Source organism: Maylandia zebra, linkage group LG15, assembly GCF_041146795.1.
Source record: "Maylandia zebra isolate NMK-2024a linkage group LG15, Mzebra_GT3a, whole genome shotgun sequence".
Classification (NCBI taxonomy): domain Eukaryota; kingdom Metazoa; phylum Chordata; class Actinopteri; order Cichliformes; family Cichlidae; genus Maylandia; species Maylandia zebra.
In genome coordinates, this window is record NC_135181.1 from 23,695,926 (window position 1) to 23,709,561 (window position 13,636).

Consider the following 13,636-nt stretch of genomic DNA (forward strand, 5'->3'; position numbering starts at 1 on the left):
GTGATTAAGTAACGTATTGTAAAAAAGGACTTTTCTTGATTAAGGATTCAAACTATTTATTTGTGCTCACATCTAAATCAGCATCCTGCAGTAAATGCTTTAGCTTTTTTTTTTTTTTTTTTAAAGAAAACTGGATAACAAGGGGTCATACTAAAGCCAAAACCAGCAAGATTATAAGCTTAGCTAAATTTTCATCATGTACAACAAAGGGTGAAAGTAAAGAGTGCAAAGAAAAAGATGTTTGAGGGTGTAATGGGACTGAACTAACAGACCACTAGCTTAAATTAGCTCTTAGAGGTGTTCAGCATGTGATCTCATGTTGCTGAATGAAACCATCACCAGCGTCATTGAGCAAAGAGCCACAGAAACAGTCAAATATTGTAATTTTGCCTGGGTATGTGCACAGTTTTTCCCATGGAAATTGGCTGCAAGTTGAATCAATTTAGCATGTTATACATTATATCACGTATACTCAAATTCTACCAAAGCAATTCCACATCAGCGCACACACTAACATGGCTAAGCACACACAATATGCTGAAATGCTCCGGCCCGAAAACAATTCTGAGTATTTGGCTGGTTTAGTCACACAGGCCTGGCAGCCCTGCAAGCGCACAGTGTGCTGAACATACACTGGAGTGTGTTTGGAAATTAGGATTGCATGATGTCCGGTGTATAGTGTGCAATTTTTGTATGTCCAAGATAAAAGATGACCAGCGTGAAAGAATAGCGGTGATGTGTTTGGTCGCAGCTCTGAAACAGCAGTCTTGTGCTGCACAGTGATAGAGTTTCAAAGATGGCTCTTGAAATGACCTAATGGCGTCTAAAAGTCTAAAAAGGTGAGAAGATCACAGTTTGATGGTTGCCAAAAGTTAAGTCATGCCACTGTGTGGGGAAACAAAAAGAAAAGAATTAAATCCAAAGATGAAAGTAAACTGTGCAAAACCAAATCTGGAGGATTCCAGCAAAGACGAAAATCCAGTTGAGTCCTTCAGGAGTTATCCTGACTGTGCTCTGGAGGACATAGCATAAACATAAACAAGAGAGGAACTGAATCAGTGGGCATTATTATCACTGATTACCTGCCTAAGTTTATTTTGCATATGTTTTTTGAAGTTTTACAGTCTGGAGCCTGAAGTTTGACACTGGACCAGCAGTTCAGCACATTAAATACAAATCAATCATCATTAATTTCATTATTTACACCAGTGAGTTTCCTACTTTGACCTGTTAAAATGTCCAATTGTAAGATCTCATAATCAGAAGAGTTAGGAAAGTTCTGGTAGAGATATTATCATGGCCAGGTCATGGCAACCTAATGATGTTAATGGTGTTGATTGATTGTGAGGCTCTGATAGTGTTCATGTGTGCAGGCAAGAATGATGAGTCTGTTAAGGGACCCTCGAGTGAGTAGGGAATAAGTGCTGGACCTCAGCCACATGCACACAGCCTGATCATTATTAGAGATTGGAGAAGTTGTAGTACCCTCAGAGATGACTTGCAGTATTCACTGAATCGTTTACAAGCAGTTTTGTTGGTGCATGTAAAAGATATTAAAAAGAGCATTTTGTCCTTATTCACTTCTTGAGGGATTATTTTATATTAAAGTGGAGTCTCCTTCACAATAGTCCGTCTCTTCATACTGTCTGATTTCTTTATTCAGACTGTGGTTCTCAGCTACATGCATATTATTTCATTTTGAGGGATGTGAAACCTTAAAAAACACACAAATGTACAGCCGATTGATTGAAACCGCTGGCAGGTGAAGCGATTAACACTGACCATCTCATTACAATACATGGTTTTGCTGGTCAGCCTCGGATCCTGGCTTTCATGTGCATGTAAGACCTTCATGGCAACAGCACATCCAGATGGCAGCAGCCTCCCTCAGTGGTGCAATACTTCCTCCAAAACTGCAGAAAAAACTCGGGAACATTGAGAGAAACACGATGATTTATCCGCATTACTGTGGGATCTTTACCACAGCTCCAATATAAAGCATGCAAAGCACCTTGATGCAACTGATTACATTAATTCAAATATAAAACATCCATAAGAAATTAGTATTTTAGGTTTGGTTACTTTGTTCTACACAATTTTGTTTGTGTTCTCTGCAATGTTTTTTCCAAAACTTGTTCTTTTCTTTTTGTTCTGCTTTTTTAAAACCTCGAGGTCATCATAATGCGCTCATTATTGTTTTATCCACGCAAAATAACCCATTCATCCATCTTCTTAACAAATCTTTCCGGTCAGGGTACCAGTCTGACACACACACACACACAGAGATGTTCACATTCGCACCTGCTGAACAGGCAAAAGAGAGTCAACCACCACTCACCTGTGCCACAGATCAATACAAAATAAAGATTTCCTTTAATTGCTATAATTGTGTTGCATTAGAAAAATGCAGAAGAGGACATTTACAGGTAAATTAGAGTCTGATATTTACTGTAACTTTACCCTCTATATTTTTTTCCTGGAATAACACAGACTGTAATACACTCACCAAACAAATAATCACTTATGACAAATTTACCTCTGTGGATCTGAAAAACCACAGATACCCTTCTGGAAACTTCCCGTCGTTTGCAGGCAAATCCCATGAATAGTCAATAAGTTCAATGTATTTCCATAATGAGTTTTACTTTCATGGCAGAATCTGGGTTCTTCTTCTTTTCTTTTTTTTTTTAATCAGAGTGGGCGTCATAATTTTGAAATGCTTGAAATCTCATTTTGGAGTGAAACTTTACAAACGCCGAGATGGCTGCAGGGGCGCTGAGCCTGCCAAACTTTCCACGAGGGCACAGATTGATTCATACGTTTCTGTCCACGATGCAAATCAGCAGGGAGACGAGATAATGAAGCCCCGGATGACAGGAACCTGCCAAACTGCAAATAGCTGATCCACTGATTGGTGGGTATGAAGGAAAAATTGATCAGACAGAGAGTCCGACTGAGGCCGTCGGTGCGTTCAGTGACCTGGCTGACCAACAGATTCATCCATCCGAGCGTTAAAAGCAGAGAAATGCAGTCTTTGTATCCTTTGTTGCCAGGAAATACCATCACATGGTCATATGGCCACAACGACTAAAGGGTCAGACTACATATATTTACATACTATGCTTCAAATTTGTGAGCCCAGAGTTGGAATTAAGCTGATGTCAGCATGACTGATTGACATCAGCACAACGGAACAAATTGAGATTTTATTTTTAAAGATAAATGTGTTAGCTTCTTAATGAGCTGAGAGCTGGCGGGGTTTTGACCTCGAGTATTTTCTGATTTCATTGATTAGCACAAATTTACCCAGAGAGGAAAATCTGAGCAGCTGCCTCTTTGCTTGATTTGTTAAAGCGAAAAAATAAATAAAAAAAAATCAGATCCCGATGGGAGCAAATTATTTAACAAATCAGAGAGAGATTTTGGCCAATGCCTTCCTCTTAGGAAACCAGAAGAGTCAATTAAAAGCACAAAAATCTTGACCACAAGATTTGAATTATAGGGATCAGGATGTGCGGTGGGTCTGATCCCTCAGTGAAGTAGTGAAAACCTCCCTTTTAAGGGGAAAATATATATTGTATGTATATATGGTATGTGGGGGTGGTATGTTATCACTGACGGTAACAAAAACACACACACGGAGCTCAGTTAACCTCGAGAACTATTCCCCAGTCACCTCAAAATTACCCTGGATTGGATTTTCTTCCTGTGGAGGGAGCTGGACACAGGCAACTGTCATGGAAACAGATGCCACTTCACATCTCACCATCTTTGATTGTGACTCCTTCTGTGCCCTGATCGCCGATGACACCGTGCTGAGCTACACTTCTGCCTCATGTCTGATGAAAAAGGAAGCACCAGTGACTGGAGAGATGGGGAAGAAATCATTTCAGAGCAGGAGCCTGGCTCATGAGCTCAGCCGTGATCAGACCCGGAACCAGTGATATGACCCCAGATATTTCTGACAATACCTCAGAGGATGACAGCAGCTACACCTGACATGAGCTCAGACTTACCACGGCTTCACTAACTCAGATATGAGGCCCACGGCATGCTCTCATCCTGCAGTTTGCTTACTGTTTGGACCTATGAACCAACTGCTCTTGGATGTTCCTGGGTCCATCCCTAATTTTTCATAGAAGAGCTGCCCAGACACTCAGTGATTTTCAAAACACTTCCAAAAACGTATTTAGTCTTGATGGCATTCGTTTCTAGATTAGCAGAATATAATAGAAAATTATCATTTAAATGTATGTTCTATTGTGTGTTTTACTGCATTTCTATTGTTGATTTAGTGATTTTATAGCATGAGTAAAATTTGGTCAGCTGAGGTTATTTTAAATGTGCTATAGAAATAAACTTTGACTTGACTCAGTCTTTAAGTGCTCAGGCTGACGCACCAAGATTGACTTACCTTCCAGAACACAAACCCTGCATGCTGAAAATGACGAGTTGGGACTGCCAGCCCCGTCTCACTAATGTCATAAACCAGTTTGTAAATGAGCCACAGCATAATGTGCATATCTCCCATTCACTGTCTATGTATCCAGGCATGCGTCCGATTCTAGAAAAGAGCGGGCGGTACGGCAGCTCATGCATTCTGGGATATTTGGCTGCACCAAGTCCACTGATGCATGCTCAACAAAACAGGAGGAGCGAGAACACATCTGGGAATTTTGAGCATACTTTAAATTGGAACAGTACTTGATCTGCGGCTGATGATGTATCATAAGTCCACAAGATCGCAAGTACACACAAGTACGCATATTGAGACATGGCCAGTTGTTTGCACAGTGGTAGCAGAGGGAGAGCACATACTGCAACATGCCCATTAAGTATCCAATGCTAAGCAGCAGCACAGATGCTCACATATGAAAATACCCCAGTGTTTATGGACTCAAACATTTAGACATGACTTTAGTGACTTAAGGATAAACTTTGCAATTATTGGTCCTGCACTAATGTCCATTTTTCGTAGCTCTGCAGCTACATGAAGGGAAGGATTATGGGAATTCAGCGAGCACAGAGCCCAAAAAGCCAACAGCATGTAGCTCTGCATTGGTAGACTGCTGACTGGTTAAAAGGTTTACTTGAACAGGGAAGAAGAACCACATCGGAGCTCTCCACCAGAGATGGGCAGTAACGCGTTACTTGTAACGCGTTACTGTAATCTGATTACTCTTTTCGAGTAACGAGTAAAGTAAGGGATTACTATTGCAAAAACGGTAATTAGATTACCGTTACTTTCCCGTAGGAACACTGCGTTACTGCGTTACTAAAACCGTGATTTTTTTGCGAGAATGTCTCACGACAGTGACGTAAGCGAGTGCGCCGTTAGTGACAACAGCTGTGTGCAGATCAACAATGGATCACATATCGATTGTGGGAGAGAGTATGAGCGTGCAGCGTTTAAAGTACTGACCTTACTTTGAGTTTGATTCCATAAAAAGTGACAAAAACATTAGCGTCCGTTGTGCGTGGGAAGAAAACTTCTTTTTACAGTGAAAAAAAACCCTAAACTTCCAAGCAAGCACCGAGTGCGCTACCACATAATGGGAAACTCGCAGAGAAAGTCGCGGATTCTTCAACTGACCGCGGCACACCTGCACCAGGGTAAACCTGCGCCTACCGCAGTGCTGCTTAATAGGTGAAAATAGAGCAACAGGACCGCTGAGTCTTTGACTTTATTTACTTTCTGCTGTGTTTTACTTGCATCTATCAGAATCAGAATCAGAATCAGAATACTTTATTGATCCCTGGGGGAAATTATTTTTTGTTACAGTGCTCCATTTTAAACCAACATTAAGACAAGACAGACAATACGCTAACTAAGAATAGTACAATATATACATATATATACATACATACATACATAAGTCACTTATAAATAAATATTTGGAAAAGAAACATGTGTAGTTGTAGCAGCAAACAGTGTGTTAAGTGGATGCATTGTACAGGGAGATGGCCACAGGCAGGAATGATTTCCTGTGTCGTTCAGTGGTGCTTTTCGGTAATCTCAGTCTCTCACTGAACGAGCTCCTGTGACTGACCAACATGTCATGGAGTGGGTGGGAGGTGTTATCCAACATTGTCTTTATCTTGGACAGCATCCGCCTCTCCGACACCACTTTGAGGGAGTCCAGCTCCATCCCCACAACATTGCTGGCCTTACGGATCAGTTTATTAAGTCTGTTGGCATCTGCGACCCTCAGCCTGCTCCCCCAGCATGCAACAGCATAGAGGATCGCACTGGCCACAACAGACTCATAGAAAATCCTCAGCATTTTCTGGCAGATGTTGAAGGACCTCAGTCGCCTCAAAAAATAGAGACGACTCTGGCCCTTCCTGTAAAGTGCTGTGGTGTTTTTAGCCCAGTCCAGTTTATTGTCAATGTGTACTCCAAGATATTTATAGTCCTCCACAATGTCAACACTGACCCCCTGGATTGAAACAGGGGTCAAGTGTTTCCTGGTCTTCCTGAAGTCCACGATCAGTTCCTTGGTCTTTGCCACGTTGAGCTGCAGATGATTCTGCTCACACCACGTGACAAAGGAGTCGACCACAGCCCGGTACTCTGTCTCATCATCCCTGCTGATGCATCCAACCACCGCAGAGTCATCAGAAAACTTCTGAAGATGGCAGGTCTCTGTGCAGTGGCTGAAGTCTGTGGTGTAGAGGGTGAAGAGGAAGGGGGAGAGGACAGTCCCCTGTGGTGCCCCTGTGTTGCTAATCACCTTGTCAGACACACACTGTGGGAGACGTACATATTGTGGTCTTCCTGTCAGGTAATCAACAATCCAGGACACCAGAGAAGCATCCACCTGCATCGCTGCTAACTTATCACCCAGGAGGGTCGGCCTGATGGTGTTGAAAGCACTGGAAAAGTCAAAAAAACATGACCCTCACTGTGCTCGCCGGCTGGTCCAGATGGGTGTAGACACGATTGAGCAGGTAGATGATGGCGTCCTCTGTTCCGAGACGAGGCTGATAAGCGAACTGAAGGGGATCCAGATGTGGTCTTACTATGGGTCGCAGCTGGTCCAGGATGAGCCTTTCCAGGGTCTTCATGATGTGGGAGGTCAGTGCCACGGGCCTGTAATCCTGGGGGCCACTGGGACGAGGCGTCTTTGGTACAGGGACGAGGCATGATGTCTTCCACATCACCGGGACCCTCTGCAGACTCAGACTCAGCATAAACAGTTTATGAAAGACTCCACACAGCTGGGGGGCACAGGCCTTGAGGACGAGGGGACTCACTCCGTCTGGTCCAGCAGACTTGCCTGAGTGAAGTCTCCTCATTTGCATCTCAACCTGGTATTGAGTGAAGGTGATGGGTGGGGGAGGGGTGTCAGGAATCTCACAGGAGGCAACATGTGAAGAGAGAGGCTGGCACAGTGGTGTGGCTCTGGATTCCAGGCTGACTGCAGGTGAGGTTGTGGGGGTAGGAGCAGACACTGTGGTGTCGAATCTATTGAAAAACAGATTCAACTCGTCGGCTCTATTCTCACCTCCCTCAGCTCCCCTGCTGTTGGTTGGCCTGAATCCAGTGATGGTCTTCATGCCCCTCCACACCTCTCTCATGCTGTTCTGCTGGAGTTTCCACTCCAGCTTCCTCCTGTAATTGTCCTTAGCCTCTCTGATCTTGTCCTTTAGTAACACCTGGACCTTCCTCACCTCCTCTTTGTTGCCCCCTCTGAAAGCCCTCTTCTTGTTGTTGAGGAGGGCTTTGATGTCCTTAGTCACCCACGGCTTGTTATTTGGGTAACAATGAACAGTCTGAGCTGGAACAATGGAGTCGGTGCAGAAAGTTATGTAGTCTGTGATACACTCAGTAAGCCCATTGATGTCCTCGGCGTGAGGCTCACAGAGTGTTTCCCAGTCGGTCACCTCGAAACAGCCCTGTAGTTCCGCTATTGCCTCCTCTGACCACCTCCTAACAGTCCTGGTGGTCACAGGTTCCCTCCTCACAATTGGCACATAGCGGGGGGTGAGGTGAATCAGGTTATGATCTGACCTACCAAGTGGGGGGAGGGAGGAGGAGCTGTATGCATCCTTGACGTTAGCATACAGTAAGTCTAAAGTTTTCTCTCCCCTGGTGGGACAGTCCACATATTGTTTGAATGTTGGTAGTGTATTGTCCAGTGATACATGGTTGAAGTCACCCGAGATCACAATAAAGGCACTCGGGTGCTGAGTCTGTAGCCGAGCTATGGCAGAGTGGATAGTGTCACATGCAGCTGTGGGGTTAGCAGAGGGGGGAACATAAACAGCCACCAAGATGACGTGAGAGAATTCCCTGGGTAAATAATACGGCCTGAGTCCAACAGCACACAGTTCAGTGTCCGGGCAACAAATCCTTTCTTTGATTGTTATGTTGGCAGGGTTACACCACCGGTTGTTAACTAAAACAGCAAGCCCACCTCCTTTACGCTTACCGCTAGCGATGCTGTCCCTGTCCGCCCGAACAGTGTGGAAGCCTTCCACGGAAGCATTCTCATCGGGAATGACCTGGTGCAGCCATGATTCGGTGAAACACATCAGGCTACACTCTCGGTATTCCCTCTGACTCCGTACCAGTGCTGAGAGCTCGTCGATTTTACTTGCCAACGATCGCACATTTCCCATCACGATAGACGGCAGACACGGTTTAAACCTCCTCCTCGCTTCGAGCCTCCGCTGTCTCACCGTCACCTTTTTTCTTCTCTTCTGTCCTTGACCTCTGCATCCCCGATGTGTTTTCCTCCAAATTTCAGCTGGTACTTCTGCGGGCACTTCTGCGGGCCTGGCCAGCGAGCCGGCCGGCATCAGGGCGATCAGCTGATCTCTGGAGTAAACAGTCCGTGCGTGTAGGAGATGTGCCGCGGTCCCGTTCCATGATAAAAGTAACAGTTCCACGGCCACCAGAAGAACAAAAACTCTCTCAATCCACATGATTGAGTAAGAGATAGAAAACGGAGGAAAATACAAGTCAGAAAAAAAAAAGAATACGTAAGAAAAAAGAGCTAAACTAAGAGAAAAGCAGGAGCGACTGTAACAGGCTGCACGCTGGTTGGCGCATGCGCACATACATGGAGTGGGTGGGAGGTGTTATCCAACATTGTCTTTATCTTGGACAGCATCCGCCTCTCCGACACCACCTTGAGGGAGTCCAGCTCCATCCCCACAACATTGCTGGCCTTACGGATTAGTTTATTAAGTCTGTTGGCATCTGCGACCCTCAGCCTGCTCCCCCAGCATGCAACAGCATAGAGGATCGCACTGGCCACCACAGACTCATAGAAAATCCTCAGCATTTTCTGGCAGATGTTGAAGGACCTCAGTCGCCTCAAAAAATAGAGACAACTCTGGCCCTTCCTGTAAAGTGCTGTGGTGTTTTTAGCCCAGTCCAGTTTATTGTCAATGTGTACTCCAAGGTATTTATAGTCCTCCACAATGTCAACACTGACCCCCTGGATTGAAACAGGGGTCAAGTGTTTCCTGGTCTTCCTGAAGTCCACGATCAGTTCCTTGGTCTTTGCCACGTTGAGCTGCAGATGATTCTGCTCACACCACGTGACAAAGGAGTCGACCACAGCCCGGTACTCTGTCTCATCATCCCTGCTGATGCATCCAACCACCGCAGAGTCATCAGAAAACTTCTGAAGATGGCAGGTCTCTGTGCAGTGGCTGAAGTCTGTGGTGTAGAGGGTGAAGAGGAAGGGGGAGAGGACAGTCCCCTGTGGTGCCCCTGTGTTGCTAATCACCTTGTCAGACACACACTGTGGGAGACGTACATATTGTGGTCTTCCTGTCAGGTAATCAACAATCCAGGACACCAGAGAAGCATCCACCTGCATCGCTGCTAACTTATCACCCAGGAGGGTCGGCCTGATGGTGTTGAAAGCACTGGAAAAGTCAAAAAACATGACCCTCACAGTGCTCGCCGGCTGGTCCAGATGGGTGTAGACACGATTGAGCAGGTAGATGATGGCGTCCTCTGTTCCGAGACGAGGCTGATAAGCGAACTGAAGGGGATCCAGATGTGGTCTTACTATGGGTCGCAGCTGGTCCAGGATGAGCCTTTCCAGGGTCTTCATGATGTGGGAGGTCAGTGCCACGGGCCTGTAATCCTGGGGGCCACTGGGACGAGGCGTCTTTGGTACAGGGACGAGGCATGATGTCTTCCACATCACCGGGACCCTCTGCAGACTCAGACTCAGCATAAACAGTTTATGAAAGACTCCACACAGCTGGGGGGCACAGGCCTTGAGGACAAGGGGACTCACTCCGTCTGGTCCAGCAGACTTGCCTGAGTGAAGTCTCCTCATTTGCATCTATTTGAAAGAGTGAGTGTAAACACAAAAAATATTTTATTTTATGTGCTGGAATGTGCAGAAAATAGGTTTAAATGTTAAACTAATTTATTCAACGCAGAGAATGTTGCATATAATTACATTTTTGCTTGATGCATAAAGTTAAAAGATTAAAACTGATAAAACAAGTTAAAAAAAAGAGACTTTTCCATTTGATTACATTTTGTATGATGGATTATGTAGAAAAAGTAGAATTGGGCTGAAAGATCTATCTCTTTATCACCTCTATCAGGTTGTAAATCGTGTTTTTAAAAAGTAACTAAGTAACTAAGTAATTAATTACTTTTGAAAATAAGTAATTAGTAAAGTAACGGGATAACTTTTTTGGGGAAGTAATCAGTAATTAGTTACTGATTACTTTTTTCAAGTAACTTGACCAACACTGCTCTCCACGAAGAGGAAAAGGTGCTACATAAAAGATCAAAAAACCTTGCATGAGGAGCACAGACAGCTGCTGCAGTAGAGTTTCACTGGTTTCCAACACTGTGTTTCATTTCAGTGGAAAGAAGTCAGCTGCGCCCCGCTTGTGGCCGAAGGACCAGAGGCAGGACCAAGATGGACACGAGCAGCCCACATTGCCAGTTATTATAAATATTCTCAACACTGCCCCTGCTGACAGAGTAGAGCTATAACATTTAGATGTGTGTGTGCAAAGCTCTGAGTAGCACCATGTGAGACACTTTAGCTCTAACCTCTAAGCAACTTTGGTGCAGCCTCGTCAACCTGCACACGACCGAAAGCAGGACCTTAACTCCGAAGCCTCAAACTTCATGAGACTTTACTTGGAATGGAGCGACTTGGCTAACGCAGCGGCGTAGACCGGGTTGATTTCCTGTCAAGCGGCTGAACGCCTGCGTGAAGTTTTCTTTTCTCCCCGTCAGCACTGCGAGCACTTCAGCGAACATCCCCCGCTCAGTGTCAGACGGTCTGCGGTGTCAGAGAGTTCTGCAACCCCGGCAGAACATTGTGGTTTATTTTAGAGCAGATGATCTAAAAATTGACAAAACCTCCAGCTGAAGTGTGAGCAGGATGTTTCTAATGTCTGGTTAGTTAAGTTTCTTTGCAGTTTGTTTGGTCTTCCTCCCCTCCAGCAGGGCAGCGGCGGAACGATGCCAGAGCTCATTCTGCTAAGGAGGCATGTATGTGTTGAGGAGGAGTGCTAACGAGTCTCAGCCAACGAGGAGGTGAAGCTGCTGCGGGGTGACCTTTGACCCTCAGAGGCACTCTCTTTCAGACTGAGCTGCCTCTGGCGGGGTCGCGGTGCCCCACGCTTGCCGGAAGGCAGCGGTCGAGGTCAGAGCGAGAAACCCAGAGCCTCCGTCCTTTTTCCAACATCGACACCGACCAATCGAAAGGCTGCAGGAGAATGGAGGAGGAGGAAGGACAAATGAGTCTAATTCCTCTTTCTCCGTGTTGGAGAAACAAAGCTTTTCTCAGTGTGTGCCGAAGTTTTGGGCCTACAAGATGTTTCCATTTATTATCCAATAATATCAGGGAGGCGTCTGATTGGCTCTGAATTCCTTCTGAAGCAGCTGCAGATGAGGAACTAACTTCAGCCACGAGAAGAACAAGTCCTGCAGCAGAAGGTTTAGGCCTCATGGAGAAGAAGACATTCAGATGGGTTTTCCAAAATGTTCAAAACAACAATTCTGCCAACTGCAACCAAGTGTCATTTTGAACCCTGTGAGGTCACAAACCCAAGCCCATGTCTTAAAGAAAATGAAACAGGACTCATTTGGAAAGAATTTCATTATTTTTTTGAGGTGTGTCAGTTAAAATGTCAATTTTTTGCCCACTGATTCCTAATATTTGGAAGCACAATTTAAATAAATAATAAATTCCATGTTCTGATTGCAAAGGGTTATCACGAGAACATCCCACATGCTGGACCGCGTTCCAGCTCCAATCCTGTCACCTCCTCAAGACAATGTTTGTCATTCCACCAGGAATATTTTAAGCATCTGATTCACTGAGCTTCACTTAAAATATAGCTGTGTCTATTTTTTAGGCTTGCTGGGCTGCACAGACCAGATGAGGAGGTCAGGAAGCCTGACACAGGACTTACACAGAGAAGCTGGTTTTTTCAAAATAAAAGACTGGGAGCATTGCTAAATCCTTCGATTCGGAGGTGCTTCTTTTGTGATTCAAACTTCTGCGGAGCTCTGGGTTTACTTGCAGGGTTAGCGGCCATCATCGATGTCAAGAGTTTAAAGGGTGCTTACGCCAAATATCGAAAGGACTAGATCAATTTAAGGGACACAAGTGAACAACTTTTCACTGTGGTAACAACATAGTAGTTTTAGTTTAATCTCATTCTTGTGAGCATGTATGAAGAGTTAACCTATCAGCAGCGATGCATACAACAACGCAGCATATTAAAGAGACTGCACGCTGGAATGGAAATACTGGAAACTGAAATTTCAGCAGGTGCAGCCTCAGATTAGCACTTTATAATTGGTTAATATGACCATATGTAACTCCTGCCAGGTTAAGTAATAAAAATATAAAAAGACCTATGTACTAAATTCACAGTCAAACATTTGTAATTGACTGGATAATATGCGGCTTGACTTCCTGTCTTCGTCGCTCTGATTTCCTGCTTATGACACGTAAATCAGTCTCAGTGCGTCTCAGTTGTTAAAAAGCATCTGGAGGACGGAGGAGATATAATCAAGGAGGCACAAGTGTATCCTCAGAGGGGGAGGTCACCTTTAAGTATATAAATATGCCACAGCATGGCTGGAAAATACAGGAGGACTCTTTAAGCAGCACACGTTTCGTTAAATCACTGTTTTATTTGGGAATATAAAATATCCTATAGGCACATGTAACATTACCTCCAAGCACTACCTGGACTTTTATAATATAAACACTTGGAATTGACCACATCTTGAAGAAAAAGGCATCTTAACCAAAAGGAAACTACTGAATACCCCAACTTACAGTAAATGAGGACTAAGATTTTATTACTTTGTTATAACATTTATGTTATCTGTGTTTTGTTTTTCTCATCTGATTTGGATTGAATCTGATTCATTTTGGTTAATTCTAGGATACTGAAGACTCCTCCTATTGGTGGAGTGTTCCTGGTGGAATTTTCCGCTCTCACCTAAATGGAAGTTTCCTACTGGTAGAGCACCAACTGGAAAATAGTCGGTGTGTTCATGGAGTCCGTTTTCTTCCAGGTGTGTGTGTGTGTGTGTGTGTGTGTGTGTGTGTGTGTGTGTGTGTCTAAACAAGTCAGAGTTTTAGGTTGAGTATAATGATGCCATGAGCTTAAGGAA